The sequence below is a fragment of the Bolinopsis microptera genome, chromosome 4 (genome assembly GCF_026151205.1).
Source record: "Bolinopsis microptera isolate Bmic1 chromosome 4, MBARI_Bmic_1.0, whole genome shotgun sequence".
Classification (NCBI taxonomy): Eukaryota; Metazoa; Ctenophora; class Tentaculata; order Lobata; family Bolinopsidae; genus Bolinopsis; species Bolinopsis microptera.
This window is the reverse complement of record NC_087075.1, coordinates 2464143-2487610: the sequence shown is the minus strand read 5'-3', so window position 1 is coordinate 2487610 and position 23468 is coordinate 2464143.

Sequence of the window (23468 nt, the reverse complement as noted above, 5' to 3'; positions counted from 1 at the left end):
CAGTATCTGTGGTAATTATCAAATTTTATTTCGGCGCGCGTGTCCGAAATTTCAAATTTTAAATTTACTGTAAAAGTGACATGAGGAACTGACGAGTGACGCTAACCTATAGGGATAGGGTTCAGGTTAGGGTTACTAACCCTAACCTGAATCTTTATCCTAACTTGAGACCCGCGCACAAGCGTAACATGCATAGACCGTAGTGGTAGTGTAACATCACTTGTCAGTTCTCCCGGTGGGCGTCGCGTTATATTAAAATAAGGTAATACAAACCGTTCTAAATTCTTATTGGCCCAAGCTACGTTACTGTAAAATGCTCTGCCAAGGCCGCTATATCTTTCGCGTGCATGGAGCATTGTATCCAATCCCGATCAATTATAATTATAAACAGAAAAATTCGAAATAGGCTCACAATTAAAATTTAAATTTCGGCACATATAACATGGAATGATTCGAAAGACGCGACAGGACAGCGATCGTTTGGACGATCTGCGCTACAATTACCCAACTTACCAGTGCAGTGAATGTGCGTGACCATGTTGCATGTCAGTTTGACGTCTTTCGGATTTCGTAATGATCCAAAACCAACGGGAAATGGAAACGTCCGCGCACAGACTCAGAAAAATAGCAACGGTTACGGAGATTGATCGGAAGGCAAGCAGCCTCTGTCCCTTGATCTGATGGGTCCAATTGTAATCTGTACAGGTAGGAAGGTTTGTATTACCTAACCCTAACCCTAACCTTGTAGGTTTACAACCTACCAGGACGCGCGCCGAGTTGGACTCGTCGACGGTCCTGTATATGGAACAGATATTTTACGAGTATCACCCGTTAACCCTAACCCTAACCTCATCTATCCCTGGCCCTAACCCTTACTCTAACCCTAACGTTTACCCAAACCACACCGTCCCACTCGTACAGGTTTTAATGATTCCCTGATCTGATCGCCGCCGGGCTGCCGCCTATGGTCCCCACTAACTCTGATGGGGCATGGGTCAGCTAGGTATGTCCCACCCGTTAAAAAGAAATTTTGATACTCATGGGGCGGCCCACCCGTTAAAAAGAAATTTTGATACTCATGGGGCGGCCCACCTTCTGAAAATGTTTTTGATACTGATGGGGCATGGGTCAGGTATGTCCCACCCGTTAAAAAGAAATTTTGATACTCATGGGGCGGCCCACCCGTTAAAAAGAAATTTTGATACTCATGGGGCGGCCCACCCGTTAAAAAGAAATTTTGATACTCATGGGGCGGCCCACCCGTTAAAATGAAATTTTGATACTGATGGGGCATGGGTCAAGTATGTCCCACCCGTTAAAAAGAAATTTTGATACTCATGGGGCGGCCCACCCGTTAAAAAGAAATTTTGATACTCATGGGGCGGCCCACCCTCTGAAAATGTTTTTGATACTGATGGGGCATGGGTCAGGTATGTCCCACCCGTTAAAAAGAAATTTTGATACTCATGGGGCGGCCCACCCGTTAAAAAGAAATTTTGATACTCATGGGGCGGCCCACCCGTTAAAAAGAAATGTTGATACTGATGGGGCATGGGTCAGGTATGTCCCACCCGTTAAAAAGAAATTTTGATACTCATGGGGCGGCCCACCCGTTAAAAAGAAATTTTGATACTCATGGGGCGGCCCACCCTCTGAAAATGTTTTTGATACTGATGGGGCATGGGTCAGGTATGTCCCACCCCACAAAAATTTGATTGATACTCATGGGGCATGGTACACGAAATCCCACCAATGTTTTCTTCTTGATACTGATGGGGCGGCCCACCCTCTGAAAAAAATATTTTGATACTGATGGGGCATGGGACAGGTATTTCCCACCCCATAAAATTTTTATTGATACTCATGGGGCATGGTACACGAAATCCCACCAATGTTTTCTTCTTGATACTGATGGGGCGGCCCACCCTCTGAAAAAATATTTTGATACTGATGGGGCATGGGACAGGTATTTCCCACCCCATAAAATTTTTATTGATACTCATGGGGCATGGTACACGAAATCCCACCAATGTTTTCTTCTTGATACTGATGGGGCGGCCCACCCTCTGAAAAAAATATTTTGATACTGATGGGGCATGGGACAGGTATGTCCCACCCCCTAAAAATATCATTGATACTGATGGGGCATGGGTCAATATGTCCCACCCCCTAAAAAAATTAGTGATACTCATGGTCCACCATACTGCTGTCTAAGTTTCCCTTAGATTGATTTGACACAGTTAAATTACTCACTTTCATAATCGAATGGATTTAGGTCACTATTTCATTAAACCTCCCAGGTTTCCTCCTTTGTTATATTCACTATTTCCTCCTAGGTTTCCTCTTTTGTAATATTCACTATTTTCTCCTAGGTTTTCTCTTTTGTAATATTCACTATTTCCTCCAGGTTTCCTCCTTTGTGATATTCACTATTTCCTCCTAGGTTTCCTCCTTTGTAATATTCACTATTTTCTCCCAGGTTTCCTCCTTTGTTATATTCACTATTTTCTCCTAGGTTTCCTCCTTTGTAATATTCACTATTTCCTCCTAGGTTTCCTCCTTTATAATATTCACTATTTCCTCCCAGGTTTCCTCCTCTGTAATATTCACTATTTTCCCCCAGGTTTCCTCCTTTGTGATATTCACTATTTCCTCCTAGGTTTCCTCCTCTGTAAAATTCACTATTTTCCCCCAGGTTTCCTCCTCTGTAATATTCACTATTTTCCCCCAGGTTTCCTCCTTTATAATATTCACTATTTCCCCCAGGTTTCCTCCTTTGTAATATTCACTATTTTCCCCCAGGTTTCCTCTTTTGTAATATTCACTATTTTCTCCTAGGTTTCCTCCTCTGTAATATTCACTATTTCCTCCCAGGTTTCCTCCTCTGTAATATTCACTATTTTCCCCCAGGTTTCCTCCTTTATAATATTCTCTATTTCCCCAGGTTTCCTCCTTTATAATATTCTCTATTTCCCCAGGTTTCCTCCTTTATAATATTCACTATTTCCCCAGGTTTCCTCCTTTATAATATTCTCTATTTCCCCAGGTTTCCTCCTTTATAATATTCACTATTTCCCCAGGTTTCCTCCTTTATAATATTCTCTATTTCCCCAGGTTTCCTCCTTTATAATATTCACTATTTCCCCAGGTTTCCTCCTTTATAATATTCACTATTTCCCCAGGTTTCCTCCTTTATAATATTCTCTATTTCCCCAGGTTTCCTCCTTTATAATATTCACTATTTCCCCCAGGTTTCCTCCTTTGTGAAGGGTATTAAGATAGCGGGTAAGAACCCCTCCCTACTCCGAGACGCATATGACAGTGTGGTAAGTGTTTTATTACAGTGTGGTAAGTGTTTTATCACAGTGTGGTAAGTGTTTTATTACAGTGTGGTAAGTGTTTTATTACAGTGTGGTAAGTGTTTTATTACAGTGTGGTAAGTGTTTTATTACAGCGTGGTAAGTGTTTTATTACAGCGTGGTAAGTGTTTTATTACAGCGTGGTAAGTGTTTTATTACAGTGTGGTAAGTGTTTTATTACAGTGTGGTAAGTGTTTTATTACAGTGTGGTAAGTGTTTTATTACAGCGTGGTAAGTGTTTTATTACAGTGTGGTAAGTGTTTTATTACAGTGTGGTAAGTGTTTTATTACAGCGTGGTAAGTGTTTTATTACAGTGTGGTAAGTGTTTTATTACAGCGTGGTAAGTGTTTTATTACAGTGTGGTAAGTGTTTTATTACAGTGTGGTAAGTGTTTTATTACAGTGTGGTAAGTGTTTTATTACAGTTTGGTAAGTGTTTTATTACAGCGTGGTAAGTGTTTTATTACAGTGTGGTAAGTGTTTTATTACAGTGTGGTAAGTGTTTTATTACAGTGTGGTAAGTGTTTTATTACAGTGTGGTAAGTGTTTTATTACAGCGTGGTAAGTGTTTTATTACAGTGTGATAAGTGTTTTATTACAGTGTGGTAAGTGTTTTATTACAGTGTGGTAAGTGTTTTATTACAGTGTGGTAAGTGTTTTATTACAGTGTGGTAAGTGTTTTATTACAGTGTGGTAAGTGTTTTATTACAGTGTGGTAAGTGTTTCATACAGCGTGGTAAGTGTTTTATTACAGTGTGGTAAGTGTTTTATTACAGTGTGGTAAGTGTTTTATTACAGTGTGGTAAGTGTTTTATTACAGTGTGGTAAGTGTTTTATTACAGTGTGGTAAGTGTTTTATTACAGTGTGGTAAGTGTTTTATTACAGTGTGGTAAGTGTTTTATTACAGTGTGGTAAGTGTTTTATTACAGTGTGGTAAGTGTTTTATTACAGTGTGGTAAGTGTTTTATTACAGCGTGGTAAGTGTTTTATTACAGCGTGGTAAGTGTTTTAGCACAGTTTGGTAAGTGTTTTATTACAGTGTGGTATGTGTTTTATTACAGTGTGGTAAGTGTTTTATTACAGTGTGGTAAGTGTTTTATTACAGTGTGGTAAGTGTTTTATTACAGCGTGGTAAGTGTTTTATTACAGCGTGGTAAGTGTTTTATTACAGTGTGGTAAGTGTTTTATTACAGTGTGGTAAGTGTTTTATTACAGTGTGGTAAGTGTTTTATTACAGTGTGGTAAGTGTTTTATTACAGCGTGGTAAGTGTTTTATTACAGTGTGGTAAGTGTTTTATTACAGTGTGGTAAGTGTTTTATTACAGCGTGGTAAGTGTTTTAGCACAGTGTGGTAAGTGTTTTATTACAGTGTGGTAAGTGTTTTATTACAGTGTGGTAAGTGTTTTATTACAGTGTGGTAAGTGTTTTATTACAGTGTGGTAAGTGTTTTATTACAGTGTGGTAAGTGTTTTATTACAGTGTGGTAAGTGTTTTATTACAGTGTGGTAAGTGTTTTATTACAGTGTGGTAAGTGTTTTATTACAGCGTGGTAAGTGTTTTAGCACAGTGTGGTAAGTGTTTTATTACAGTGTGGTAAGTGTTTTAGCACAGTTTGGTAAGTGTTTTATTACAGCGTGGTAAGTGTTTTATTACAGTGTGGTAAGTGTTTTATTACAGTGTGGTAAGTGCTTTATTACAGTGTGGTAAGTGTTTTATTACAGTGTGGTAAGTGTTTTATTACAGTGTGGTAAGTGTTTTATTACAGTGTGGTAAGTGTTTTATTACAGTGTGGTAAGTGCTTTATTACAGTGTGGTAAGTGTTTTATTACAGTGTGGTAAGTGTTTTATTACAGTGTGGTAAGTGTTTTATTACAGTTTGGTAAGTGTTTTATTACAGTGTGGTAAGTGTTTTAGCACAGTTTGGTAAGTGTTTTATTACAGTTTGGTAAGTGTTTTATTACAGTGTGGTATGTGTTTTATTACAGTGTGGTAAGTGTTTTATTACAGTGTGGTAAGTGTTTTATTACAGTGTGGTAAGTGTTTTATTACATCGTGGTAAGTGTTTTATTACAGCGTGGTAAGTGTTTTAGCACAGTTTGGTAAGTGTTTTATTACAGCGTGGTAAGTGTTTTATTACAGTGTGGTAAGTGTTTTATTACAGTGTGGTAAGTGCTTTATTACAGTGTGGTAAGTGTTTTATTACAGTGTGGTAAGTGTTTTATTACAGCGTGGTAAGTGTTTTATTACAGCGTGGTAAGTGTTTTATTACAGCGTGGTAAGTGCTTTATTACAGTGTGGTAAGTGTTTTATTACAGTGTGGTAAGTGTTTTATTACAGCGTGGTAAGTGTTTTATTACAGTGTGGTAAGTGTTTTATTACAGCGTGGTAAGTGTTTTATTACAGTGTGGTAAGTGTTTTATTACAGCGTGGTAATTGTTTTATTACAGTGTGGTAAGTGTTTTATTACAGCGTGGTAAGTGTTTTATTACAGTGTGGTAAGTGTTTTATTACAGCGTGGTAAGTGTTTTATTACAGCGTGGTAAGTGTTTTATTACAGTGTGGTAAGTGTTTTATTACAGTGTGGTAAGTGTTTTATTACAGTGTGGTAAGTGTTTTATTACAGCGTGGTAAGTGTTTTATCACAGTGTGGTAAGTGTTTTATTACAGCGTGGTAAGTGTTTTATTACAGTGTGGTAAGTGTTTTATTACAGCGTGGTAAGTGTTTTATTACAGTGTGGTAAGTGTTTTATTACAGCGTGGTAAGTGTTTTATTACAGTGTGGTAAGTGTTTTATTACAGCGTGGTAAGTGTTTTATTACAGTGTGGTAAGTGTTTTATTACAGTGTGGTAAGTGTTTTATTACAGCGTGGTAAGTGTTTTATTACAGTGTGGTAAGTGCTTTATTACAGTGTGGTAAGTGTTTTATTACAGTGTGGTAAGTGTTTTATTACAGCGTGGTAAGTGTTTTATCACAGTGTGGTAAGTGTTTTATTACAGCGTGGTAAGTGTTTTATTACAGTGTGGTAAGTGTTTTATTACAGTGTGGTAAGTGTTTTATTACAGTGTGGTAAGTGTTTTATTACAGTGTGGTAAGTGTTTTATTACAGTGTGGTAAGTGTTTTATTACAGTGTGGTAAGTGTTTTATTACAGTGTGGTAATTGTTTTATTACAGTGTGGTAAGTGTTTTATTACAGTGTGGTAAGTGTTTTATTACAGCGTGGTAAGTGTTTTATTACAGCGTGGTAAGTGTTTTATTACAGTGTGGTAAGTGTTTTATTACAGTTTGGTAAGTGTTTTATTACAGTTTGGTAAGTGTTTTATTACAGTGTGGTAAGTGTTTTATTACAGTGTGGTAAGTGTTTTATTACAGCGTGGTAAGTGTTTTATTACAGTGTGGTAAGTGTTTTATTACAGTGTGGTAAGTGTTTTATTACAGTTTGGTAAGTGTTTTATTACAGCGTGGTAAGTGTTTTATTACAGCGTGGTAAGTGCTTTATTACAGTGTGGTAAGTGTTTTATTACAGCGTGGTAAGTGTTTTATTACAGCGTGGTAAGTGTTTTATTACAGCGTGGTAAGTGCTTTATTACAGTGTGGTAAGTGTTTTATTACAGCGTGGTAAGTGCTTTATTACAGCGTGGTAAGTGTTTTATTACAGCGTGGTAAGTGTTTTATTACAGCGTGGTAAGTGCTTTATTACAGCGTGGTAAGTGTTTTATTACAGTGTGGTAAGTGTTTTATTACAGCGTGGTAAGTGTTTTATTACAGCGTGGTAAGTGTTTTATTACAGCGTGGTAAGTGCTTTATTACAGTGTGGTAAGTGTTTTATTACAGTGTGGCAAGTGTTTTATTACAGTGTGGTAAGTGTTTTATTACAGTGTGGTAAGTGTTTTATTACAGTGTGGTAAGTGTTTTATTACAGCGTGGTAAGTGTTTTATTACAGCGTGGTAAGTGTTTTATTACAGCGTGGTAAGTGTTTTATTACAGTGTGGTAAGTGTTTTATTACAGTGTGGTAAGTGTTTTATTACAGCGTGGTAAGTGTTTTATTACAGTGTGGTAAGTGTTTTATTACAGCGTGGTAAGTGTTTTATTACAGTGTGGTAAGTGTTTTATTACAGCGTGGTAAGTGTTTTATTACAGTGTGGTAAGTGTTTTATTACAGCGTGGTAAGTGTTTTATTACAGTGTGGTAAGTGTTTTATTACAGTGTGGTAAGTGCTTTATTACAGTGTGGTAAGTGTTTTATTACAGTGTGGTAAGTGTTTTATTACAGTGTGGTAAGTGTTTTATTACAGTTTGGTAAGTGTTTTATTACAGTGTGGTAAGTGTTTTAGCACAGTTTGGTAAGTGTTTTATTACAGTGTGGTAAGTGTTTTATTACAGTGTGGTAAGTGTTTTATTACAGTGTGGTAAGTGTTTTATTACAGTGTGGTAAGTGTTTTATTACAGTGTGGTAAGTGTTTTATTACAGTCGTGGTAAGTGTTTTATTACAGCGTGGTAAGTGTTTTAGTACAGTGTGGTAAGTGTTTTATTACAGCGTGGTAAGTGTTTTATTACAGTGTGGTAAGTGTTTTATTACAGTGTGGTAAGTGTTTTATTACAGTGTGGTAAGTGTTTTATTACAGTGTGGTAAGTGTTTTATTACAGCGTGGTAAGTGTTTTATTACAGCGTGGTAAGTGTTTTATTACAGTGTGGTAAGTGTTTTATTACAGTGTGGTAAGTGTTTTATTACAGTGTGGTAAGTGTTTTATTACAGCGTGGTAAGTGTTTTATTACAGTGTGGTAAGTGTTTTATTACAGCGTGGTAAGTGTTTTATTACAGTGTGGTAAGTGTTTTATTACAGCGTGGTAAGTGTTTTATTACAGTGTGGTAAGTGTTTTATTACAGCGTGGTAAGTGTTTTATTACAGTGTGGTAAGTGTTTTATTACAGCGTGGTAAGTGTTTTATTACAGCGTGGTAAGTGTTTTATTACAGTGTGGTAAGTGTTTTATTACAGTGTGGTAAGTGTTTTATTACAGTGTGGTAAGTGTTTTATTACAGCGTGGTAAGTGTTTTATTACAGTGTGGTAAGTGTTTTATTACAGCGTGGTAAGTGTTTTATTACAGTGTGGTAAGTGTTTTATTACAGCGTGGTAAGTGTTTTATTACAGTGTGGTAAGTGTTTTATTACAGCGTGGTAAGTGTTTTATTACAGTGTGGTAAGTGTTTTATTACAGCGTGGTAAGTGTTTTATTACAGTGTGGTAAGTGTTTTATTACAGTGTGGTAAGTGTTTTATTACAGCGTGGTAAGTGTTTTATTACAGTGTGGTAAGTGTTTTATTACAGTGTGGTAAGTGTTTTATTACAGTGTGGTAAGTGTTTTATTACAGCGTGGTAAGTGTTTTATTACAGTGTGGTAAGTGTTTTATTACAGCGTGGTAAGTGTTTTATTACAGTGTGGTAAGTGTTTTATTACAGTGTGGTAAGTGTTTTATTACAGTGTGGTAAGTGTTTTATTACAGTGTGGTAAGTGTTTTATTACAGTGTGGTAAGTGTTTTATTACAGTGTGGTAAGTGTTTTATTACAGTGTGGTAAGTGTTTTATTACAGTGTGGTAAGTGTTTTATTACAGTGTGGTAAGTGTTTTATTACAGCGTGGTAAGTGTTTTATTACAGCGTGGTAAGTGTTTTATTACAGTGTGGTAAGTGTTTTATTACAGTGTGGTAAGTGTTTTATTACAGTGTGGTAAGTGTTTTATTACAGTGTGGTAAGTGTTTTATTACAGTGTGGTAAGTGTTTTATTACAGCGTGGTAAGTGTTTTATTACAGTGTGGTAAGTGTTTTATTACAGTGTGGTAAGTGTTTTATTACAGTGTGGTAAGTGTTTTATTACAGCGTGGTAAGTGTTTTATTACAGCGTGGTAAGTGCTTTATTACAGTGTGGTAAGTGTTTTATTACAGCGTGGTAAGTGTTTTATTACAGCGTGGTAAGTGTTTTATTACAGCGTGGTAAGTGTTTTATTACAGTGTGGTAAGTGTTTTATTACAGCGTGGTAAGTGTTTTATTACAGTGTGGTAAGTGTTTTATTACAGCGTGGTAAGTGTTTTATTACAGCGTGGTAAGTGTTTTATTACAGTGTGGTAAGTGTTTTATTACAGTGTGGTAAGTGTTTTATTACAGCGTGGTAAGTGTTTTATTACAGCGTGGTAAGTGTTTTATTACAGCGTGGTAAGTGTTTTATTACAGTGTGGTAAGTGTTTTATTACAGTGTGGTAAGTGTTTTATTACAGTGTGGTAAGTGTTTTATTACAGTGTGGTAAGTGTTTTATTACAGTGTGGTAAGTGTTTTATTACAGCGTGGTAAGTGTTTTATTACAGCGTGGTAAGTGTTTTATTACAGCGTGGTAAGTGTTTTATTACAGTGTGGTAAGTGTTTTATTACAGTGTGGTAAGTGTTTTATTACAGCGTGGTAAGTGTTTTATTACAGTGTGGTAAGTGTTTTATTACAGCGTGGTAAGTGTTTTATTACAGTGTGGTAAGTGTTTTATTACAGCGTGGTAAGTGTTTTATTACAGTGTGGTAAGTGTTTTATTACAGCGTGGTAAGTGTTTTATTACAGTGTGGTAAGTGTTTTATTACAGTGTGGTAAGTGTTTTATTACAGCGTGGTAAGTGTTTTATTACAGTGTGGTAAGTGTTTTATTACAGTGTGGTAAGTGTTTTATTACAGTGTGGTAAGTGTTTTATTACAGCGTGGTAAGTGTTTTATTACAGTGTGGTAAGTGTTTTATTACAGCGTGGTAAGTGTTTTATTACAGTGTGGTAAGTGTTTTATTACAGCGTGGTAAGTGTTTTATTACAGTGTGGTAAGTGTTTTATTACAGCGTGGTAAGTGTTTTATTACAGTGTGGTAAGTGTTTTATTACAGCGTGGTAAGTGTTTTATTACAGTGTGGTAAGTGTTTTATTACAGTGTGGTAAGTGTTTTATTACAGCGTGGTAAGTGTTTTATTACAGTGTGGTAAGTGTTTTATTACAGTGTGGTAAGTGTTTTATTACAGTGTGGTAAGTGTTTTATTACAGTGTGGTAAGTGTTTTATTACAGTGTGGTAAGTGTTTTATTACAGCGTGGTAAGTGTTTTATTACAGTGTGGTAAGTGTTTTATTACAGTGTGGTAAGTGTTTTATTACAGTGTGGTAAGTGTTTTATTACAGTGTGGTAAGTGTTTTATTACAGTGTGGTAAGTGTTTTATTACAGTGTGGTAAGTGTTTTATTACAGTGTGGTAAGTGTTTTATTACAGTGTGGTAAGTGTTTTATTACAGTGTGGTAAGTGTTTTATTACAGTGTGGTAAGTGTTTTATTACAGTGTGGTAAGTGTTTTATTACAGCGTGGTAAGTGTTTTATTACAGCGTGGTAAGTGTTTTATTACAGTGTGGTAAGTGTTTTATTACAGTGTGGTAAGTGTTTTATTACAGTGTGGTAAGTGTTTTATTACAGTGTGGTAAGTGTTTTATTACAGTGTGGTAAGTGTTTTATTACAGCGTGGTAAGTGTTTTATTACAGTGTGGTAAGTGTTTTATTACAGTGTGGTAAGTGTTTTATTACAGTGTGGTAAGTGTTTTATTACAGTGTGGTAAGTGTTTTATTACAGCGTGGTAAGTGTTTTATTACAGTGTGGTAAGTGTTTTATTACAGCGTGGTAAGTGTTTTATTACAGTGTGGTAAGTGTTTTATTACAGTGTGGTAAGTGTTTTATTACAGTGTGGTAAGTGTTTTATTACAGTGTGGTAAGTGTTTTATTACAGTGTGGTAAGTGTTTTATTACAGTGTGGTAAGTGTTTTATTACAGTGTGGTAAGTGTTTTATTACAGTGTGGTAAGTGTTTTATTACAGTGTGGTAAGTGTTTTATTACAGTGTGGTAAGTGTTTTATTACAGTGTGGTAAGTGTTTTATTACAGTGTGGTAAGTGTTTTATTACAGTGTGGTAAGTGTTTTATTACAGTGTGGTAAGTGTTTTATTACAGTGTGGTAAGTGTTTTATTACAGTGTGGTAAGTGTTTTATTACAGCGTGGTAAGTGTTTTATTACAGTGTGGTAAGTGTTTTATTACAGTGTGGTAAGTGTTTTATTACAGTGTGGTAAGTGTTTTATTACAGTGTGGTAAGTGTTTTATTACAGTGTGGTAAGTGTTTTATTACAGTGTGGTAAGTGTTTTATTACAGTGTGGTAAGTGTTTTATTACAGTGTGGTAAGTGTTTTATTACAGCGTGGTAAGTGTTTTATTACAGCGTGGTAAGTGTTTTATTACAGTTTGGTAAGTGTTTTATTACAGTGTGGTAAGTGTTTTATTACAGCGTGGTAAGTGTTTTATTACAGTGTGGTAAGTGTTTTATTACAGTGTGGTAAGTGTTTTATTACAGTGTGGTAAGTGTTTTATTACAGTGTGGTAAGTGTTTTATTACAGCGTGGTAAGTGTTTTATTACAGTGTGGTAAGTGTTTTATTACAGTGTGGTAAGTGTTTTATTACAGTGTGGTAAGTGTTTTATTACAGTGTGGTAAGTGTTTTATTACAGTGTGGTAAGTGTTTTATTACAGTGTGGTAAGTGTTTTATTACAGTGTGGTAAGTGTTTTATTACAGCGTGGTAAGTGTTTTATTACAGTGTGGTAAGTGTTTTATTACAGTGTGGTAAGTGTTTTATTACAGTGTGGTAAGTGTTTTATTACAGTGTGGTAAGTGTTTTATTACAGTGTGGTAAGTGTTTTATTACAGTGTGGTAAGTGTTTTATTACAGTGTGGTAAGTGTTTTATTACAGTGTGGTAAGTGTTTTATTACAGTGTGGTAAGTGTTTTATTACAGTGTGGTAAGTGTTTTATTACAGTGTGGTAAGTGTTTTATTACAGTGTGGTAAGTGTTTTATTACAGTGTGGTAAGTGTTTTATTACAGTGTGGTAAGTGTTTTATTACAGCGTGGTAAGTGTTTTATTACAGTGTGGTAAGTGTTTTATTACAGCGTGGTAAGTGTTTTATTACAGTGTGGTAAGTGTTTTATTACAGTGTGGTAAGTGTTTTATTACAGTGTGGTAAGTGTTTTATTACAGCGTGGTAAGTGTTTTATTACAGTGTGGTAAGTGTTTTATTACAGTGTGGTAAGTGTTTTATTACAGCGTGGTAAGTGTTTTATTACAGTGTGGTAAGTGTTTTATTACAGTGTGGTAAGTGTTTTATTACAGTGTGGTAAGTGTTTTATTACAGTGTGGTAAGTGTTTTATTACAGTGTGGTAAGTGTTTTATTACAGTGTGGTAAGTGTTTTATTACAGCGTGGTAAGTGTTTTATTACAGTGTGGTAAGTGTTTTATTACAGTGTGGTAAGTGTTTTATTACAGTGTGGTAAGTGTTTTATTACAGTGTGGTAAGTGTTTTATTACAGTGTGGTAAGTGTTTTATTACAGTGTGGTAAGTGTTTTATTACAGCGTGGTAAGTGTTTTATTACAGTGTGGTAAGTGTTTTATTACAGTGTGGTAAGTGTTTTATTACAGCGTGGTAAGTGTTTTATTACAGTGTGGTAAGTGTTTTATTACAGTGTGGTAAGTGTTTTATTACAGTGTGGTAAGTGTTTTATTACAGTGTGGTAAGTGTTTTATTACAGTGTGGTAAGTGTTTTATTACAGTGTGGTAAGTGTTTTATTACAGCGTGGTAAGTGTTTTATTACAGTGTGGTAAGTGTTTTATTACAGCGTGGTAAGTGTTTTATTACAGCGTGGTAAGTGTTTTATTACAGTGTGGTAAGTGTTTTATTACAGCGTGGTAAGTGTTTTATTACAGTGTGGTAAGTGTTTTATTACAGTGTGGTAAGTGTTTTATTACAGTGTGGTAAGTGTTTTATTACAGTGTGGTAAGTGTTTTATTACAGTGTGGTAAGTGTTTTATTACAGTGTGGTAAGTGTTTTATTACAGTGTGGTAAGTGTTTTATTACAGTGTGGTAAGTGTTTTATTACAGTGTGGTAAGTGTTTTATTACAGTGTGGTAAGTGTTTTATTACAGCGTGGTAAGTGTTTTATTACAGTGTGGTAAGTGTTTTATTACAGTGTGGTAAGTGTTTTATTACAGTGTGGTAAGTGTTTTATTACAGTGTGGTAAGTGTTTTATTACAGTGTGGTAAGTGTTTTATTACAGTGTGGTAAGTGTTTTATTACAGTGTGGTAAGTGTTTTATTACAGCGTGGTAAGTGTTTTATTACAGTGTGGTAAGTGTTTTATTACAGCGTGGTAAGTGTTTTATTACAGTGTGGTAAGTGTTTTATTACAGTGTGGTAAGTGTTTTATTACAGCGTGGTAAGTGTTTTATTACAGTGTGGTAAGTGTTTTATTACAGTGTGGTAAGTGTTTTATTACAGTGTGGTAAGTGTTTTATTACAGTGTGGTAAGTGTTTTATTACAGTGTGGTAAGTGTTTTATTACAGCGTGGTAAGTGTTTTAGCACAGTTTGGTAAGTGTTTTATTACAGTGTGGTAAGTGTTTTATTACAGTGTGGTAAGTGTTTTATTACAGTGTGGTAAGTGTTTTATTACAGTGTGGTAAGTGTTTTATTACAGTGTGGTAAGTGTTTTATTACAGTGTGGTAAGTGTTTTATTACAGTGTGGTAAGTGTTTTATTACAGTGTGGTAAGTGTTTTATTACAGTGTGGTAAGTGTTTTATTACAGTGTGGTAAGTGTTTTATTACAGTGTGGTAAGTGTTTTATTACAGTGTGGTAAGTGTTTTAGCACAGTTTGGTAAGTGTTTTATTACAGTGTGGTAAGTGTTTTATTACAGTGTGGTAAGTGTTTCATTACAGCGTGGTAAGTGTTTTAGCACAGTGTGGTTAGTGTTTTAGCACAGTTTGGTAAGTGTTTTATTACAGTGTGGTAAGTGTTTTATTACAGTGTGGTAAGTGTTTTATTACAGTGTGGTAAGTGTTTTAGCACAGTCTGGTAAGTGTTTTATTACAGTGTGGTAAGTGTTTTATTACAGCGTGGTAAGTGTTTTATTACAGCGTGGTAAGTGTTTTATTACAGTTTGGTAAGTGTTTTATTACAGTGTGGTAAGTGTTTTATTACAGTGTGGTAAGTGTTTTAGCACAGTTTGGTAAGTGTTTTATTACAGTGTGGTAAGTGTTTTATTACAGTGTGGTAAGTGTTTTATTACAGTGTGGTAAGTGTTTTATTACAGTGTGGTAAGTGTTTTATTACAGTGTGGTAAGTGTTTTATTACAGTGTGGTAAGTGTTTTATTACAGTGTGGTAAGTGTTTTAGTACAGTTTGGTAAGTGTTTTATTACAGTTTGGTCAGTGTTTTATTACAGTGTGGTAAGTGTTTTATTACAGTGTGGTAAGTGTTTTATTACAGTGTGGTAAGTGTTTTATTACAGTGTGGTAAGTGTTTTATTACAGTGTGGTAAGTGTTTTATTAAAGCGTGGTAAGTGTTTTATTACAGTGTGGTAAGTGTTTTATTACAGCGTGGTAAGTGTTTTATTACAGCGTGGTAAGTGTTTTATTACAGTGTGGTAAGTGTTTTATTACAGTGTGGTAAGTGTTTTATTACAGTGTGGTAAGTGTTTTATTACAGTGTGGTAAGTGTTTTATTACAGTGTGGTAAGTGTTTTAGCACAGTTTGGTAAGTGTTTTATTACAGTGTGGTAAGTGTTTTATTACAGTGTGGTAAGTGTTTTATTACAGTGTGGTAAGTGTTTTATTACAGTGTGGTAAGTGTTTTATTACAGTTTGGTAAGTGTTTTATTACAGTGTGGTAAGTGTTTTATTACAGTGTGGTAAGTGTTTTATTACAGTGTGGTAAGTGTTTTATTACAGTGTGGAAAGTGTTTTATTACAGCGTGGTAAGTGTTTTATTACAGCGTGGTAAGTGTTTTATTACAGTGTGGTAAGTGTTTTAGCACAGTTTGGTAAGTGTTTTATTACAGTTTGGTAAGTGTTTTATTACAGTGTGGTAAGTGTTTTATTACAGTGTGGTAAGTGTTTTATTACAGCGTGGTAAGTGTTTTATTACAGTGTGGTAAGTGTTTTATTACAGCGTGGTAAGTGTTTTATTACAGCGTGGTTAGTGTTTTAGCACAGTTTGGTAAGTGTTTTATTACAGCGTGGTAAGTGTTTTATTACAGCGTGGTAAGTGTTTTATTACAGTGTGGTAAGTGTTTTATTACAGTGTGGTAAGTGCTTTATTACAGCGTGGTAAGTGTTTTATTACAGTGAGGTAAGTGTTTTATTACAGTGTGGTAAGTGTTTTATTACAGTGTGGTAAGTGTTTTATTACAGTGTGGTAAGTGCTTTATTACAGTGTGGTAAGTGTTTTATTACAGTGTGGTAAGTGTTTTAGCACAGTTTGGTAAGTGTTTTATTACAGTTTGGTAAGTGTTTTATTACAGTGTGGTTAGTGTTTTAGCACAGTTTGGTAAGTGTTTTATTACAGTGTGGTAAGTGTTTTATTACAGTGTGGTAAGTGTTTTATTACAGTGTGGTAAGTGTTTTATTACAGTGTGGTAAGTGTTTTATTACAGTTTGGTAAGTGTTTTATTACAGCGTGGTAAGTGTTTTAGCACAGTTTGGTAAGTGTTTTATTACAGTTTGGTAAGTGTTTTATTACAGTGTGGTAAGTGTTTTATTACAGTGTGGTAAGTGTTTTATTACAGCGTGGTAAGTGTTTTATAACAGTGTGGTAAGTGTTTTATTACAGTTTGGTAAGTGTTTTATTACAGTGTGGTAAGTGCTTTAGCACAGTGTGGTTAGTGTTTTAGCACAGTTTGGTAAGTGTTTTATTACAGTGTGGTAAGTGCTTTATTACAGTGTGGTAAGTGTTTTATTACAGTTTGGTAAGTGTTTTATTACAGTGTGGTAAGTGTTTTATTACAGCGTGGTAAGTGTTTTAGCACAGTTTGGTAAGTGTTTTATTACAGTGTGGTAAGTGTTTTATTACAGCGTGGTAAGTGTTTTATTACAGTGTGGTAAGTGCTTTATTACAGTGTGGTAAGTGTTTTATTACAGTTTGGTAAGTGTTTTATTACAGTGTGGTAAGTGTTTTAGCACAGTTTGGTAAGTGTTTTATTACAGCGTGGTAAGTGTTTTATTACAGTGTGGTAAGTGTTTTATTACAGTTTGGTAAGTGTTTTATTACAGCGTGGTAAGTGTTTTAGCACAGTTTGATAAGTGTTTTATTACAGCGTGGTAAGTGTTTTATTACAGTTTGGTAAGTGTTTTATTACAGCGTGGTAAGTGTTTTAGCACAGTTTGGTAAGTGTTTTATTACAGCGTGGTAAGTGTTTTATTACAGCGTGGTAAGTGTTTTATTACAGTGTGGTAAGTGTTTTATTACAGTGTGGTAAGTGCTTTATTACAGTGTGATAAGTGTTTTATTACAGTGTGGTAAGTGTTTTATTACAGCGTGGTAAGTGTTTTATTACAGTGTGGTAAGTGTTTTATTACAGTGTGGTAAGTGTTTTAGCACAGTTTGGTAAGTGTTTTATTACAGCGTGGTAAGTGTTTTATTACAGTGTGGTAAGTGTTTTATTACAGTGTGGTAAGTGTTTTATTACAGCGTGGTAAGTGTTTTATTACAGTGTGGTAAGTGTTTTATTACAGTGTGGTAAGTGTTTTATTACAGCGTGGTAAGTGTTTTATTACAGTGTGGTAAGTGTTTTATTACAGTGTGGTAAGTGTTTTATTACAGTGTGGTAAGTGTTTTATTACAGTGTGGTAAGTGTTTTAGCACAGTTTGGTAAGTGTTTTATTACAGCGTGGTAAGTGTTTTATTACAGTGTGGTAAGTGTTTTATTACAGCGTGGTAAGTGTTTTATTACAGTGTGGTAAGTGTTTTATTACAGTGTGGTAAGTGTTTTATTACAGCGTGGTAAGTGTTTTATTACAGTGTGGTAAGTGTTTTATTACAGTGTGGTAAGTGTTTTATTACAGTGTGGTAAGTGTTTTATTACAGTGTGGTAAGTGTTTTAGCACAGTTTGGTAAGTGTTTTATTACAGCGTGGTAAGTGTTTTATTACAGTGTGGTAAGTGTTTTATTACAGCGTGGTAAGTGCTTTATTACAGTGTGGTAAGTGTTTTATTACAGTGTGGTAAGTGTTTTATTACAGCGTGGTAAGTGTTTTATTACAGTGTGGTAAGTGTTTTATTACAGTGTGGTAAGTGTTTTATTACAGCGTGGTAAGTGTTTTATTACAGTGTGGTAAGTGTTTTATTACAGCGTGGTAAGTGTTTTATTACAGCGTGGTAAGTGTTTTATTACAGTGTGGTAAGTGTTTTATTACAGCGTGGTAAGTGTTTTATTACAGTGTGGTAAGTGTTTTATTACAGTGTGGTAAGTGTTTTATTACAGCGTGGTAAGTGTTTTATTACAGTGTGGTAAGTGTTTTATTACAGTGTGGTAAGTGTTTTATTACAGTGTGGTAAGTGTTTTATTACAGTGTGGTAAGTGTTTTAGCACAGTTTGGTAAGTGTTTTATTACAGTGTGGTAAGTGTTTTATTACAGTGTGGTAAGTGTTTTATTACAGCGTGGTAAGTGTTTTATTACAGTGTGGTAAGTGTTTTATTACAGTGTGGTAAGTGTTTTAGCACAGTTTGGTAAGTGTTTTAGCACAGTTTGGTAAGTGTTTTATTACAGCGTGGTAAGTGTTTTATTACAGCGTGGTAAGTGTTTTATTACAGCGTGGTAAGTGTTTTATTACAGTTTGGTAAGTGTTTTATTACAGTGTGGTAAGTGTTTTATTACAGCGTGGTAAGTGCTTTATTACAGTGTGGTAAGTGTTTTATTACAGTGAGGTAAGTGTTTTATTACAGTTTGGTAAGTGTTTTATTACAGTGTGGTAAGTGTTTTATTACAGAGTGGTTAGTGTTTTATTACAGCGTGGTAAGTGTTTTATTACAGCGTGGTAAGTGTTTTAGCACAGTTTGGTAAGTGTTTTATTACAGCGTGGTAAGTGTTTTATTACAGTGTGGTAAGTGTTTTATTACAGTGTGGTAAGTGTTTTAGCACAGTTTGGTAAGTGTTTTATTACAGCGTGGTAAGTGTTTTATTACAGTGTGGTAAGTGTTTTATTACAGTGTGGTAAGTGTTTTATTACAGCGTGTTAAGTGTTTTATTACAGTTTGGTAAGTGTTTTATTACAGTTTGGTAAGTGTTTTATTACAGCGTGGTAAGTGTTTTATTACAGCGTGGTAAGTGTTTTATTACAGTGTGGTAAGTGCTTTATTACAGTGTGGTAAGTGTTTTATTACAGCGTGGTAAGTTTTTTATTACAGTTTGGTAAGTGTTTTATTACAGTGTGGTAAGTGTTTTATTACAGTTTGGTAAGTGTTTTATTACAGCGTGGTAAGTGTTTTATTACAGTGTGGTAAGTGTTTTATTACAGTGTGGTAAGTGTTTTATTACAGCGTGGTAAGTGTTTTATTACAGTGTGGTAAGTGTTTTATTACAGTGTGGTAAGTGCTTTATTACAGTGTGGTAAGTGTTTTATTACAGTTTGGTAAGTGTTTTATTACAGTTTGGTAAGTGTTTTATTACAGCGTGGTAAGTGTTTTATTACAGCGTGGTAAGTGTTTTATTACAGTGTGGTAAGTGCTTTATTACAGTGTGGTAAGTGTTTTATTACAGCGTGGTAAGTGTTTTATTACAGTTTGGTAAGTGTTTTATTACAGTGTGGTAAGTGTTTTATTACAGTTTGGTAAGTGTTTTATTACAGCGTGGTAAGTGTTTTATTACAGTTTGGTAAGTGTTTTATTACAGTGTGGTAAGTGTTTTATTACAGCGTGGTAAGTGTTTTATTACAGCGTGGTAAGTGTTTTATTACAGTGTGGTAAGTGTTTTATTACAGTGTGGTAAGTGTTTTATTACAGTTTGGTAAGTGTTTTATTACAGCGTGGTAAGTGTTTTATTACAGCGTGGTAAGTGTTTTATTACAGCGTGGTAAGTGTTTTATTACAGCGTGGTAAGTGTTTTATTACAGTGTGGTAAGTGCTTTATTACAGTGTGGTAAGTGTTTTATTACAGTTTGGTAAGTGTTTTATTACAGCGTGGTAAGTGTTTTATTACAGTTTGGTAAGTGCTTTATTACAGTGTGGTAAGTGCTTTATTACAGTTTGGTAAGTGTTTTATTACAGTGTGGTAAGTGTTTTATTACAGTTTGGTAATTGTTTTATTACAGCGTGGTAAGTGTTTTATTACAGTTTGGTAAGTGTTTTATTACAGCGTGGTAAGTGTTTTATTACAGTGTGGTAAGTGTTTTAGCACAGTTTGGTAAGTGTTTTATTACAGTGTGGTAAGTGTTTTATTACAGCGTGGTAAGTGTTTTATTACAGCGTGGTAAGTGTTTTATTACAGCGTGGTAAGTGTTTTATTACAGTGTGGTAAGTGCTTTATTACAGTGTGGTAAGTGTTTTATTACAGCGTGGTAAGTGTTTTATTACAGTTTGGTAAGTGTTTTATTACAGTGTGGTAAGTGTTTTAGCACAGTTTGGTAAGTGTTTTATTACAGTGTGGTAAGTGTTTTATTACAGCGTGGTAAGTGTTTTATTACAGTGTGGTAAGTGTTTTATTACAGTCTTGTAAGTGTTTTATTACAGTGTGGTAAGTGTTTTATTACAGCGTGGTAAGTGTTTTATTACAGTGTGGTAAGTGTTTTAGCACAGTTTGGTAAGTGTTTTATTACAGTGTGGTAAGTGTTTTATTACAGTGTGGTAAGTGTTTTATTACAGCGTGGTAAGTGTTTTATTACAGTTTGGTAAGTGTTTTATTACAGTGTGGTAAGTGTTTTATTACAGCGTGGTAAGTGTTTTATTACAGTGTGGTAAGTGTTTTATTACAGTGTGGTAAGTGTTTTAGCACAGTGTGGTAAGTGCTTTATTACAGTGTGGTAAGTGTTTTATTACAGTGTGGTAAGTGTTTTATTACAGCGTGGTAAGTGTTTTAGCACAGTTTGGTAAGTGTTTTAGCACAGTTTGGTAAGTGTTTTATTACAGCGTGGTAAGTGTTTTATTACAGTGTGGTAAGTGTTTTAGCACAGTGTGGTAAGTGTTTTATTACAGTGTGGTAAGTGTTTTATTACAGCGTGGTAAGTGCTTTAGCACAGTGTGGTAAGTGTTTTATTACAGTGTGGTAAGTGTTTTATTACAGTTTGGTAAGTGTTTTATTACAGTGTGGTAAGTGTTTTAGCACAGTTTGGTAAGTGTTTTATTACAGTGTGGTAAGTGTTTTAGCACAGTGTGGTAAGTGTTTTATTACAGTGTGGTAAGTGTTTTAGCACAGTGTGGTAAGTGTTTTATTACAGTGTGGTAAGTGTTTTAGCACAGCGTGGTAAGTGTTTTATTACAGTGTGGTAAGTGTTTTAGCACAGTGTGGTAAGTGTTTTATTACAGTGTGGTAAGTGTTTTAGCACAGTTTGGTAAGTGTTTTATTACAGTGTGGTAAGTGTTTTAGCACAGCGTGGTAAGTGTTTTATTACAGTGTGGTAAGTGTTTTAGCACAGTGTGGTAAGTGTTTTATTACAGTGTGGTAAGTGTTTTATTACAGCGTGGTAAGTGCTTTAGCACAGTGTGGTAAGTGTTTTATTACAGTTTGGTAAGTGTTTTATTACAGTGTGGTAAGTGTTTTAGCACAGTTTGGTAAGTGTTTTATTACAGTGTGGTAAGTGTTTTATTACAGTGTGGTAAGTGTTTTATTACAGCGTGGTAAGTGTTTTATTACAGTGTGGTAAGTGTTTTATTACAGCGTGGTAAGTGTTTTATTACAGCGTGGTAAGTGTTTTATTACAGTGTGGTAAGTGTTTTATTACAGTGTGGTAAGTGTTTTAGCACAGTTTGGTAAGTGTTTTATTACAGTGTGGTAAGTGTTTTATTACAGTGTGGTAAGTGTTTTATTACAGCGTGGTAAGTGTTTTATTACAGTGTGGTAAGTGTTTTATTACAGCGTGGTAAGTGTTTTATTACAGCGTGGTAAGTGTTTTATTACAGCGTGGTAAGTGTTTTATTACAGCGTGGTAAGTGTTTTATTACAGCGTGGTAAGTGTTTTATTACAGTGTGGTAAGTGTTTTATTACAGTCTTGTAAGTGTTTTATTACAGTGTGGTAAGTGTTTTATTACAGCGTGGTAAGTGTTTTATTACAGTGTGGTAAGTGTTTTAGCACAGTTTGGTAAGTGTTTTATTACAGTGTGGTAAGTGTTTTATTACAGTGTGGTAAGTGTTTTATTACAGCGTGGTAAGTGTTTTATTACAGTGTGGTAAGTGTTTTATTACAGTGTGGTAAGTGTTTTATTACAGCGTGGTAAGTGTTTTATTACAGTTTGGTAAGTGTTTTAGCACAGTTTGGTAAGTGTTTTATTACAGCGTGGTAAGTGTTTTATTACAGTTTGGTAAGTGTTTTATTACAGTTTGGTAAGTGTTTTATTACAGTGTGGTAAGTGTTTTATTACAGTGTGGTAAGTGTTTTATTACAGTTTGGTAAGTGTTTTATTACAGTGTGGTAAGTGTTTTAGCACAGTGTGGTAAGTGTTTTATTACAGTGTGGTAAGTGTTTTATTACAGTGTGGTAAGTGTTTTATTACAGCGTGGTAAGTGTTTTATTACAGTGTGGTAAGTGTTTTATTACAGTGTGGTAAGTGTTTTATTACAGTTTGGTAAGTGTTTTATTACAGTTTGGTAAGTGTTTTATTACAGCGTGGTAAGTGTTTTATTACAGCGTGGTAAGTGTTTTATTACAGCGTGGTAAGTGTTTTATTACAGTGTGGTAAGTGTTTTATTACAGTCTTGGTAAGTGTTTTATTACAGCGTGGTAAGTGTTTTATTACAGCGTGGTAAGTGTTTTATTACAGTGTGGTAAGTGTTTTATTACAGTCTTGTAAGTGTTTTATTACAGCGTGGTAAGTGTTTTATTACAGTGTGGTAAGTGTTTTATTACAGTGTGGTAAGTGTTTTATTACAGTCTTGTAAGTGTTTTATTACAGCGTGGTAAGTGTTTTATTACAGTTTGGTAAGTGTTTTATTACAGTTTGGTAAGTGTTTTATTACAGCGTGGTAAGTGTTTTATTACAGTTTGGTAAGTGTTTTATTACAGCGTGGTAAGTGTTTTATTACAGCGTGGTAAGTGTTTTATTACAGTGTGGTAAGTGTTTTATTACAGTTTGGTAAGTGTTTTATTACAGTTTGGTAAGTGTTTTATTACAGCGTGGTAAGTGTTTTATTACAGCGTGGTAAGTGTTTTATTACAGTGTGGTAAGTGTTTTATTACAGTGTGTTAAGTGTTTTATTACAGTGTGGTAAGTGTTTTATTACAGCGTGGTAAGTGTTTTATTACAGTGTGGTAAGTGTTTTATTACAGTGTGGTAAGTGTTTTATTACAGCGTGGTAAGTGTTTTATTACAGCGTGGTAAGTGTTTTATTACAGTGTGGTAAGTGTTTTATTACAGTGTGGTAAGTGTTTTATTACAGTGTGGTAAGTGTTTTATTACAGTGTGGTAAGTGTTTTATTACAGTGTGGTAAGTGTTTTATTACAGTGTGGTAAGTGTTTTATTACAGTGTGGTAAGTGTTTTATTACAGTGTGGTCAGTGTTTTATTACAGTGTGGTAAGTGTTTTATTACAGTGTGGTAAGTGTTTTATTACAGCGTGGTAAGTGTTTTATTACAGTGTGGTAAGTGTTTTATTACAGCGTGGTAAGTGTTTTATTACAGCGTGGTAAGTGCTTTATTACAGCGTGGTAAGTGTTTTATTACAGCGTGGTAAGTGTTTTATTACAGTGTGGTAAGTGTTTTATTACAGTGTGGTAAGTGTTTTATTACAGTGTGGTAAGTGTTTTATTACAGTGTGGTAAGTGTTTTATTACAGTGTGGTAAGTGTTTTATTACAGCGTGGTAAGTGTTTTATTACAGTGTGGTAAGTGTTTTATTACAGTGTGGTAAGTGTTTTATTACAGTGTGGTAAGTGTTTTATTACAGTGTGGTAAGTGTTTTATTACAGTGTGGTAAGTGTTTTATTACAGTGTGGTAAGTGTTTTATTACAGTGTGGTAAGTGTTTTATTACAGCGTGGTAAGTGTTTTATTACAGTGTGGTAAGTGTTTT